A 13,012-nucleotide genomic window follows, 5' to 3' on the forward strand; every position below is an offset into this window, starting at 1 on the left:
CCATTATATCTAAGGGTCGTACCGTCACAACCCTATGGTCGTACGGTCGTGCTTAATGGTCGTACCGTCACAACCCTGAGGTCGTACGGTCGTGCCTAATGGTCGTACCGTCCAGTTCTGGAGGAAGAGATAGATATATCCAGAATATATCTGTCCTGCTGATGGGGACAATGCCAAAAAAAAAAAAATATTCTTATAATTAAAAATTAATCTTTAAAATCTAATAAAGAAAAAATTAGTGAATAATTTTCATTATTCATTTACTACACGAAGCAGTAAACAAGAAATGAGAAACATAAGTAAGGAAAGACGACTGAATTTCCGATAAATATGATAATTTGTAACAAGTGAGCAGGTAAGTCTAAATTTGTCACTTGAACTTCTACACTCTCCTAGGGATGAGTCAGTCCCGAACATGCCCGGCCCTGATTCCACTCTCCCTGGGGCGCGTGCCAGACATGCCAACTCTCACTCCACTCTCCCTGGGGAGTGCCAGGCATGCCAGCTCTCACTCCACTCTCCCCGGGGCGTGCCAGACATGCCAACTCTCACTCCACTCTCCCCGGGACGTGCCAGACATGCCAGCTCTCACTCCACTCTCCCCGAAGTGTGCCAGACATGCCAGCATTCACTCCACTCTCCCCGAGGCGTGCCAGACACGCCAGCTCTCACTCCATTCTCCCCGAGGTGTGCCAGACATGCCAGCTCTCACTCCACTCTCCCCGAGGTGTGCCAGACATGCCAGCATTCACTCCACTCTCCCCGAGGCGTGCCAGACACGCCAGCTCTCACTCCATTCTCCCCGAGGTGTGCCAGACATGCCAGCTCTCACTCCACTCTCCCCGAAGTGTGCCAGACATGCCAGCATTCACTCCACTCTCCCCGAGGTGTGCCAGACACGCCAGCTCTCACTCCATTCTCCCCGAGGTGTGCCAGACACGCCAGCTCTCACTCCATTCTCCCCGAGGTGTGCCAGACATGCCAGCTCTCACTCCACTCTCCCCGGGGCGTGCCAGACATGCCAGCTCTCACTCCATTCTCCCCGAGGTGTGCCAGACATGCCAGCTCTCACTCCACTCTCCCCGAAGTGTGCCAGACATGCCAGCATTCACTCCACTCTCCCCGAGGTGTGCCAGACACGCCAGCTCTCACTCCATTCTCCCCGAGGTGTGCCAGACACGCCAGCTCTCACTCCATTCTCCCCGAGGTGTGCCAGACATGCCAGCTCTCACTCCACTCTCCCCGGGGCGTGCCAGACATGCCAGCTCTCACTCCATTCTCCCCGAGGTGTGCCAGACACGCCAGCTCTCACTCCACTCTCCCCGAGGTGTGCCAGACACGCCAGCTCTCACTCCACTCTCCCCGAGGCGTGCCAGACATGCCAGCTCTCACTCCATTCTCCCCGAGGTGTGCCAGACATGCCAGCTCTCACTCCACTCTCCCCGGGGCGTGCCAGACATGCCAGCTCTCACTCCACTCTCCCCGGGGCGTGCCAGACATGCCAGCTCTCACTCCACTCTCCCCGGGGCGTGCCAGACATGCCAGCTCTCACTCCACTCTCCCCGGGGCGTGCCAGGGAGAGGGAACATCAAGCTGTGAGGAGCAACAACCATTTGTCAGGTGGTGATTACCTTCCCCCATCTCCAGCCCCTGCTTCCCCCCTCCCCAGATGGACCCTGGGCAACCCTGCCTGAGCCAGCTGACAGGTTTGACACCAGCTGAAGGGTCCTGACACCAGCTGACAGCGGGAGGCAGTGACGGGCCATGTCTCTCGCCTCCCTCAGGAGCTGAGACAAAAATGGGCTGTAACCAGCCAGGATTCACGCGTGTCGTGATGGCCGGAACGCCAATGTTGGGAGACGGGTATGTGGCCCGTACTGACCCCTCAACATGAACCCCAGGTTGGCAGCCTGGAGGTAAAACTCAGTCGGTAAAATAACCAAACCGGCCCCCATACCTGGCGTACATTAGCCCCTATACCATAAACACATTGGCGCTATTTCACATTATCATCTTATAATGCATTCCGTTATCTCCCTTATCGTCCTAAACCTGCGACAGAGATCCGACTACGTCACCAAAGGCATATGCTTCGTGCACAGAATCGAACCCGTGTACCTCAATAACCTAGACACAACCCACAACAGTCCTGCCCACAGATCCACGACAGCATCTCAAAATTTACACAATATATTCCATTATCTATATTCTGTAACCACTACGAATATATATATATATATATATATATATATATATATATATATATATATATATATATATATATATATATATATATATATATATATATGATCGGGGCCTGAACATGCAGGAGGGTGAAAGGAGGGCAAGGAATAGAATGAATTGGATTGATGTGGTATACCGGGGTTGACGTGCTGTCAGTGGATTGAAATCAGGGCATGTGAAGCGTCTGGGGTAAACCATGGAAAGCTGTGTAGGTATGTATATTTGCGTGTGTGGACGTATGTATATACATGTGTATGGGGGGGTTGGGCCATTTCTTTCGTCTGTTTCCTTGCGCTACCTCGCAAACGCGGGAGACAGTGACAAAGCAAAAAAAAAAAAAAAAAAAAAAAATATATATATATATATATATATATATATATATATATATATATATATATATATATATATATATATATATATAACCAACGTGTGTTATATGCTTGTACCTCTAACCCCAAGATGTAACAAGCACATGTTACATGTTTGTAATTATCCCAAGATGTAACAAGCGTATGTGCAGACATTCTTCCTCCCTCATCGTCACCACCACCAGTGATGTCTGCATTCATGCTGACCACGTCGTGACAACCACCACCATCATCAGGCTTAATTATCACTGCCATCATCATCATCATTGTAACGATCATTAGCCTCACGATAACTAACCATGACGGATAAATTATCTATGATCATTACTAGTTACTCTATAATCATCATCATTTAGTAGTAGTAGGAGCAGTAATGCCAGCATTGTCTGTTATGGTTATAACTGTTATTATAACCATTATTGTTATAACTGTCATTATAACCATTACTGTTATAACTGTCATTATAACCATTATCTTCAGTAGTATGATCACTGGCATTATCTTGGGGTGAGGGAGGGAGTGGGGGAGGAGCACGAGCCGGTCTCTGGTCGTGCTCTTCAACACAGTAATTAAGAGGATTTTATTTTTAGAGGCGAGACGCGGTGATGGTGAGGGAGGGCAGGGGCTTAGGGAGGATAGGGAGAAGGCTAAGGGAGAGACTTGAGGGAGGAGGGAGAGGCAGAGAGAGAGAGAGAGAGAGAGAGAGAGAGAGAGAGAGAGAGAGAGAGAGAGAGAGAGAGAGAGGAGAGAGAGAGAGAGAGGGAGGGTGAGGGAGGGTGAGAGTATGTGTGACTGAGGGAGGGAGGGAGTCGGTGGAAGGATTGTTTCCTTGGCAACAGGGTCGATGGGTGAACAGAACAAGTCAAGAATATTAGCATCAGAGGGGAAGTGAGGGGAGGTGAGGGGAATTTTTCTAGGGGGGGGAAATCCAGGGGAGTTTTCTGAGGGGAGTCTAGGGAATTTTTAAGGGTCTGGGGAATTTTTGTAGTGGGGAGGGGGGGGGGAAGTGGAGGGGTTATTGTGAGGGGAAATCTTAAAGGGGTTTTGTAGTGGGAGTGGAGGGGGGAATGGAGGGGTTATTTGTGAGGGGAAATCTTAAAGGGGTTTTGTAGTGGGAGTGGGGGGGGGAATGAAGGGGTTATTTGTGAGGGGAAATCTTAAAGGGTTTTAAAGGGTCTACCCTTAAGGGTCTGGGAGCAAGCTGAGGGATTTTTTTTGGGGGGGAAGAGGGGAAATCCCGGGATTTGCGGGGGTTTACGGATTTTTTATTCTACGAATTTTAGGGGATCAAGGGATTTCACAGGTGGGATTTAGGGATTTTCTTTGTGAAGTCTAAAACGTTCTTAATAAACGTCAGGGGGGGATTATTTTGCGGGGAGGCCTTGGGATTTTTCACAAACGTTAGGGACATGTTTAGATTCCCCCCCCCCCCCTCTCATAACACACACACACACACACACACACACACACACACACACACAAACCCTTACCTCAACGTAAGTGTGAATACCGCCTCTCCTTTCGTGCGTGCTCGCTATTTCCCGCGTGAGCCTGGTAGCGTCAGGAATGAGCGAACGAGCCTCACGGGGTGTACCTCCACGCTGGGCCCCTTCAGGAGGTCCTAGTCTCTGGTCGCCGAGCAAGGTCCTCAATCCCGGCCAGACCTTGAATATAGTACAACAAGGGAGTAATTAAGAGTAAAGAAACAAGAGGAAAATGTTTCAATTCTATTCACACTTTTGTCACTTAAAAACATGTCTACCTTGTCCACAATACACTAATCCATTTGGTGAACCGCAATTCTAAAATATCAAAATTCTATTCTAATATCTAACATCTAAAAATGTACCTTGTCCACATTACACTATTCCACTAAGTGAACCATAATTCTAAAATATCAAAGTTCTATTCTAAAATCTAACATCTAAATATCTACCTTGTCCACAATACACTATTCCATTTGGTGAACCGTAATTCTAAAATATCAAAGTTCTATTCTAATATCTAACATCTAAAAATGTACCTTGTCCACAATACACTATTCCATTTGGTGAACCGTAATTCTAAAATATCAAAATTCTATTCTAATATCTAACATCTCTCTTGTCCTATGCTACAATCGCTGACACTCCTCTATATCACTTGCCTATTACGAATCACGTATATTACCAATTACTCAACACAGCCATTCCCAATTACAGTCATTCCCATCTGTAATAAGTAATCTAATGTGTATCTCTTTCCTGTATTGCTCTATTACCGTCCCCTCTCCCCTCCCCTCCCCCAGCGTGCCCGTAATAATACAGAGGGGGAGACATATTCATTTCCTTTGTCCATTTCCAGCCCAATTTCAATTATCCAGGATATACAGAGGGAAACCTGATTTTTGCCCATACTTCACTAGAGCCGCTGCACACTCACAGCAACAACTGAGGGGGTGGAGCTGGCTGGCTCCCTGTGAACAGCAACGGGGGAGGAGGTGAAAATAATAGGCAGCTTCTGTTGCCGTTACCAACAGACGCGGGACCTGACCCACCCCTTGAGGGGTCAAGACGATGGCCAAGCCATCATGACGAGAGGTCGCCCCGTCGTCGTGCCTGGGGGTCGTACAGTCGTCGTGCTCAGGGATCGTACCGTCGTGGTCAAGAGATCGTTCCGACGCAGTCGTACATACCGTCGTGCTCGAGTCGTTTCGTCGTGTTCAAGGGTCGTTTCGTCGTGCTCAAGGGTCGTGTACCGTCGTGCTCAAGGGTCGTACCGTCGTGCTCAAGTGGTCGTACCGTCATGATCAAGTGGTCGTACCGTCGTGCTCAAATGGTCGTACCGTCGTGCTCAAGTGATCGTACCGTCGTGCACAAGTGGTCGTACCGTCGTGCACAAGTGGTCGTGTACCGTCGTGCACAAGTGGTCATGTACCGTCGTGCACAAGTGGTCGTGTACCGTCGTGCACAAGTGGTCGTGTACCGTCGTGCACAAGTGGTCGTACCGTCGTGCACAAGTGGTCGTGTACCGTCGTGCACAAGTGGTCGTGTACCGTCGTGCACAAGTGGTCGTAGCGTCGTGCACAAGTGGTCGTGTACCGTCGTGCACAAGTGGTCGTAGCGTCGTGCACAAGTGGTCGTATCGTCGTGAACAAGTGGTCGTACCGTCGTGCACAAGTGGTCGTACCGTCGTGCACAAGTGGTCGTACCGTCGTGCACAAGTGGTCGTACCGTCGTGCACAAGTGGTCGTGTACCGTCGTGCACAAGTGGTCGTGTACCGTCGTGCACAAGTGGTCCACAGGGCCAGCTACAGAAGTCTTGCCTCTTAATTTACCGTCCGATTCCCATCCCTGATCACCAGGAACGGCTTCATTAGGCCAAATCTCATTAAGAGATTAATTAAAATCCGAATTGTAAAACAGACTCGGATTTATTGCTCGACTCAGAAACCCTTAAATTGCGAATTCCTGCTGCGCTCGCCTCCCCGCCCCACACACACACACACACACACAAAGCTCAAAGGTCCGGGGGTTAACCCCGGATTGTGGGGGCGTCCGTCCACGACATATCCCCCCGCCAGGAGATTTCTATATCATTCTGCTCACAGTGATACGAATGATCTAGTTTGGAGAAAAGATTTATATCACCCTCCCTCCAGTTTTCATGAATGTATATAGATGAGACGTTCGTGAGACACTGATAACGAATCCTGGGGAATACAACGACGTTGGCTCTTCTGGGTGGTGCGTTCGTGTGATCCGGCACGTCTCTGCACCACGGGGGGGTTGGCCCCGGCGTGGGAACGGCTACAGGCACTAATCACAGCGCGCGGGGAGCGAATCACCGAGTTGTTGAAAGCAAATTACTGTCTCATTAAAATGATAATAACATTTGTTAATTGCCTGTTTACGCCCCACCAAGCATTAGACGCAATCAACTTAGCTAAAGATAAAAAAAAAAAAAAATTGGAGAGGTTTTAATTAGGAGAAAAAATACAGTTTTCGATCTGTTTGTTTGATGGTAAACTGGTTTTGAGCATTTGTAGCGGGGCTGCCAGCCGTACGACGCTCAACAACCCCCCCGCCATATTTGTACTGCCAAATTAATTACAGGAATAAACAGTATTTTATTCTGTGTGATGGACCTCTGAGGCACGAGGGTACGACCCAGGCGCACACGACGGTACGACACAAGAGCACGAGGGTACGACCCAGGCGCACACGACGGTACGACACAAGAGCACGACGGTACGACCCAGGCGCACGATGGTACGACACAAGAGCACGACGGTACGACCTAGGCGCACGACGGTACGACCCAGGCGCACGACGGTACGACCCAGGAGCACGACGGTACGACCCAGGAGCACGACGGTACGACCCAGGCGCACGAGGGGACGACCCAGGTGCACGACGGTACGATCCAGGCTTACGAGGGTACGACCCAGGCGCACGACGGTACGACCCAGGAGCACGAGGGTACGACCCCTGATAACGACGGGAAGATAATGATGGATACAGACCATTATATCTAAGGGTCGTACCGTCACAACCCTATGGTCGTACGGTCGTGCTTAATGGTCGTACCGTCACAACCCTGAGGTCGTACGGTCGTGCCTAATGGTCGTACCGTCCAGTTCTGGAGGAAGAGATAGATATATCCAGAATATATCTGTCCTGCTGATGGGGACAATGCCAAAAAAAAAAAAATATTCTTTAATTAAAAATTAATCTTTAAAATCTAATAAAGAAAAAATTAGTGAATAATTTTCATTATTCATTTACTACACGAAGCAGTAAACAAGAAATGAGAAACACAAGTAAGGAAAGACGACTGAATTTCCGATAAATATGATAATTTGTAACAAGTGAGCAGGTAAGTCTAAATTTGTCACTTGAACTTCTACACTCTCCTAGGGATGAGTCAGTCCCGAACATGCCCGGCCCTGATTCCACTCTCCCTGGGGCGCGTGCCAGACATGCCAACTCTCACTCCACTCTCCCTGGGGAGTGCCAGGCATGCCAGCTCTCACTCCACTCTCCCCGAAGTGTGCCAGACATGCCAGCATTCACTCCACTCTCCCCGGGACGTGCCAGACATGCCAGCTCTCACTCCACTCTCCCCGGGGCGTGCCAGACATGCCAGCTCTCACTCCACTCTCCCCGGGACGTGCCAGACATGCCAGCTCTCACTCCACTCTCCCCGAAGTGTGCCAGACATGCCAGCTCTCACTCCACTCTCCCCGAGGCGTGCCAGACACGCCAGCTCTCACTCCACTCTCCCCGAGGTGTGCCAGACATGCCAGCTCTCACTCCACTCTCCCCGGGGCGTGCCAGACATGCCAGCTCTCACTCCACTCTCCCCGAGGTGTGCCAGACATGCCAGCTCTCACTCCACTCTCCCCGAGGTGTGCCAGACATGCCAGCTCTCACTCCACTCTCCCCGAGGCGTGCCAGACACGCCAGCTCTCACTCCATTCTCCCCGAGTTGTGCCAGACACGCCAGCTCTCACTCCATTCTCCCCGAGTTGTGCCAGACATGCCAGCTCTCACTCCACTCTCCCCGAGGTGTGCCAGACATGCCAGCTCTCACTCCACTCTCCCCGAAGTGTGCCAGACATGCCAGCTCTCACTCCACTCTCCCCGAGGCGTGCCAGACACGCCAGCTCTCACTCCATTCTCCCCGAGGTGTGCCAGACATGCCAGCTCTCACTCCACTCTCCCCGGGGCGTGCCAGGGAGAGGGAACATCAAGCTGTGAGGAGCAACAACCATCTGTCAGGTGGTGATTACCTTCCCCCATCTCCAGCCTCTGCTTCCCCCTCCCCAGATGGACCCTGGGCAACCCTGCCTGAGCCAGCTGACAGGTTTGACACCAGCTGAAGGGTCCTGACACCAGCTGACAGCGGGAGGCAGTGACGGGCCATGTCTCTCGCCTCCCTCAGGAGCTGAGACAAAAATGGGCTGTAACCAGCCAGGATTCACGCGTGTCGTGATGGCCGGAACGCCAATGTTGGGAGACGGGTATGTGGCCCGTACTGACCCCTCAACATGAACCCCAGGTTGGCAGCCTGGAGGTAAAACTCAGTCGGTAAAATAACCAAACCGGCCCCCATACCTGGCGTACATTAGCCCCTATATCATAAACACATTGGCGCTATTTCACATTATCATCTTATAATGCATTCCGTTATCTCCCTTATCGTCCTAAACCTGCGACAGAGATCCGACTACGTCACCAAAGGCATATGCTTCGTGCACAGAATCGAACCCGTGTACCTCAATAACCTAGACACAACCCACAACAGTCCTGCCCACAGATCCACGACAGCATCTCAAAATTTACACAATATATTCCATTATCTATATTCTGTAACCACTACGAATATATATATATATATATATATATATATATATATATATATATATATATATATATATATATATATATATATATATATATATATGATCGGGGCCTGAACATGCAGGAGGGTGAAAGGAGGGCAAGGAATAGAATGAATTGGATTGATGTGGTATACCGGGGTTGACGTGCTGTCAGTGGATTGAAATCAGGGCATGTGAAGCGTCTGGGGTAAGCCATGGAAAGCTGTGTAGGTATGTATATTTGCGTGTGTGGACGTATGTATATACATGTGTATGGGGGGGGTTGGGCCATTTCTTTCGTCTGTTTCCTTGCGCTACCTCGCAGACGCGGGAGACAGCGACAAAGCAAATATATATATATATATATATATATATATATATATATATATATATATATATATATATATATATATATATATATATAACCAACGTGTGTTATATGCTTGTACCTCTAACCCCAAGATGTAACAAGCACATGTTACATGTCTGTAAATATCCCAAGATGTAACAAGCGTATGTGCAGACATTCTTCCTCCCTCATCGTCACCACCACCAGTGATGTCTGCATTCATGCTGACCACGTCGTGACAACCACCACCATCATCAGGCTTAATTATCACTGCCGTCATCATCATCATCATTGTAACGATCATTAGCCTCACGATAACTAACCATGACGGATAAATTATCTATGATCATTACTAGTTACTCTATAATCATCATCATTTAGTAGTAGTAGGAGCAGTAATGCCAGCATTGTCTGTTATTGTTATAACTGTTATTATAACCATTATTGTTATAACTGTCATTATAACCATTACTGTTATAACTGTCATTATAACCATTATCATCAGTAGTATGATCACTGGCATTATCTTGGGGTGAGGGAGGGAGTGAGGGAGGAGCACGAGCCGGTCTCTGGTCGTGCTCTTCAACACAGTAATTAAGAGGATTTTATTTTTAGAGGCGAGACGCGGTGATGGTGAGGGAGGGCAGGGGCTTAGGGAGGATAGGGAGAAGGCTAAGGGAGAGACTTGAGGGAGGAGGGAGAGAGAGAGAGAGAGAGAGAGAGAGAGAGAGAGAGAGAGAGAGAGAGAGAGAGAGAGAGAGAGAGAGAGAGAGAGAGAGTGAGGGAGGGTGAGGGAGGGTGAGAGTATGTGTGACTGAGGGAGGGAGGGAGTCGGTGGAAGGATTGTTTCCTTGGCAACAGGGTCGATGGGTGAACAGAACAAGTCAAGAATATTAGCATCAGAGGGGAAGTGAGGGGAGGTGAGGGGAATTTTTCTAGGGGGGGAAATCCAGGGGAGTTTTCTGAGGGGAGTCTAGGGAATTTTTAAGGGTCTGGGGAATTTTTGTAGTGTGGGAGGGAAGTGGAGGGGTTATTGTGAGGGAAATCTTAAAGGGGTTTTGTAGTGGGAGTGGGGGGGGGAATGGAGGGGTTATTTGTGAGGGGAAATCTTAAAGGGTTTTAAAGGGTCTACCCTTAAGGGTCTGGGAGCAAGCTGAGGGATTTTTTTTTGGGGGGGGAAGAGGGGAAATCCCGGGATTTGCGGGGGTTTACGGATTTTTTATTCTACGAATTTTAGGGGATCAAGGGATTTCACAAGTGGGATTTAGGGATTTTCTTTGTGAAGTCTAAAACGTTCTTAATAAACGTCAGGGGGGGATTATTTTGCGGGGAGGCCTTGGGATTTTTCACAAACGTTAGGGACGTGTTTAGATTCCCCCCCCCCCCTCTCATAACACACATACACACACACACACACACACACACACACACCATCACACACACACACACACACACACACACCATCAGAATACAGCTGGCACGGGCGCTGGACCCGAGATCCACTGTACCGTACCGGCATGATTTACTGTACACCCCTCTCTGTGTGCACCTGTGGGATATGGAAGACACCAGTCCCACACAGACTGCTGTGGGATATGGAAGACACCAGTCCCACACAGACCGCTGTGGGATATGGAAGACACCAGTCCCACACAGACCGCTGTGGGATATGGAAGACACCAGTCCCACACAGACCGCTGTGGGATATGGAAGACACCAGTCCCACACAGACTGCTGTGGGATATGGAAGACACCAGTCCCACACAGACCGCTGTGGGATATGGAAGACACCAGTCCCACACAGACTGCTGTGGGAAATGGAAGACACCAGTCCCACACAGACTGCTGTGTGCTATGGAAGACACCAGTCTCACACAGACCGCTGTGGGATATGGAAGACACCAGTCCCACACAGACTGCTGTGTGCTATGGAAGACACCAGTCCCACACAGACTGCTGTGGGATATGGAAGACACCAGTCCCACACAGACCGCTGTGGGATATGGAAGACACCAGTCCCACACAGACTGCTGTGTGCTATGGAAGACACCAGTCCCACACAGACCGCTGTGGGATATGGAAGACACCAGTCCCACACAGACTGCTGTGTGCTATGGAAGACACCAGTCCCACACAGACCGCTGTGGGATATGGAAGACACCAGTCCCACACAGACTGCTGTGTGCTATGGAAGACACCAGTCCCACACAGACCGCTGTGGGGTATGGAAGACACCAGTCCCACACAGACCGCTGTGGGATATGGAAGACACCAGTCCCACACAGACCGCTGTGGGATATGGAAGACACCAGTCCCACACACACTGCTGTGGGATATGGAAGACACCAGTCCCACACACACTGCTGTGGGATATCCATTCTTATTCATCCCTAGATACGAATCAGTGACTCGAAGCACCAATCCCCAGAGCACTAATGGATTCGCTAATCACATACGGCACAGAGGACTGTAATCTCAAGTCCCCTGACCCCAGTCCCCTAAGCTCAATTCAACGGAATGGCGAATCAATATGCATAACGAGTCTCTGGTCTAAATGGAGTCGCTAGTCACTTCGCACACGGCCCAAGGCTGTGCGTAATACTAATCCCCCGACCAGCTAACGGCGTTGCGAATCACTGGCCACATCATCCAAATGAACACCAATCCCTTGACCTCGATTCGGTAGCGAACCACGCAAGATATGATCAAAGAATTTGCAATACCAAAATCACTCCACCCCCACCGTAAATCACTTCCGACACCGCCCCCTTCAAAAAAAAAAACATTAACACCAATCCCTCAGCCACTAACGGCGTCGCAAATCACCGCGGACACGTTCCATGGTGTCGTGGAGCCAATCCTCTGATCCAGAGGCTATACGTAACCAATCAGTCTCCTTGTCATTTGCATGTGATGTTTTGCCAAGTCTGTCCCCTGTATGTCATGAATCCGCCAGCTTATTCTCAGGCATATCCTGGATATATCCTATGATAATATACCAATATGTGATATACATATGTATATCAGTGACTACTATGATATACAGGGGGGGGGGGGGGGTATAACCTACGCTTTCCTTAGCATATCATACTTTCAGAGCATATTGCCTTTACAGTGGTACTCATCCTGGCTAATTGTAAATGTATATACGTCTACACAATTGCTCTCTCTCTCTCTCTCTCTCTCTCTCTCTCTCTCTCTCTCTCTCTCTCTCTCTCTCTCTCTCTGAACATAAGGGTATGCGCCATAGAACACAGCGGTACAACCCTTGAGCACGACGGTACGACCAATGAAGACAACGCGGTACGACCCTTGAGCAGGATGGTACACGACCCCCTGGGTAAGGTTCAGGTCAAAGGCCATGCCATCCTACCCACGGGACGTACCTTCGTGCTCATGGATCGTACCGTCGTGCTCAAGGATCGTACCGTCGTGCTCAAGGGTCGTACCGTCTTGCTCAAGGGTCGTACCGTTGTCTTCAAGGATCGTACCGTCGTGCTCAAGGATCGTACCGTCTTGCTCAAGGGTCGTACCGTTGTCTTCAAGGGTCGTACCGTCGTGTTCTCCGGGCGTACCGTCATGTTCACGGGTCGTACCGTCGTGGTGGAGGTGATTAAGTAAATACAAAGACTCACAGCAGGGTATACAGGCCTAAGATCCATCTATAAATTCCCTGTCACACGACAC

The 13,012-nt window shown here is 49.6% G+C and overlaps 1 long non-coding RNA gene across 1 annotated transcript in view; it reads right to left on the bottom strand.

Annotated features, from left to right (window-relative positions):
• Positions 1-4,107: 4,107 nt before the first annotated feature.
• Positions 4,108-13,012, bottom strand: part of LOC139746354 (uncharacterized) — a 71,914-nt gene continuing 63,009 nt past the window's right edge. The window contains exon 3 of the long non-coding RNA XR_011712139.1: positions 4,108-4,276. This is a non-coding gene — a long non-coding RNA (uncharacterized lncRNA). The remainder of the gene's footprint in view (positions 4,277-13,012) is intronic.

Source organism: Panulirus ornatus, chromosome 64 (assembly GCF_036320965.1).
Source record: "Panulirus ornatus isolate Po-2019 chromosome 64, ASM3632096v1, whole genome shotgun sequence".
Taxonomy (NCBI): domain Eukaryota; kingdom Metazoa; phylum Arthropoda; class Malacostraca; order Decapoda; family Palinuridae; genus Panulirus; species Panulirus ornatus.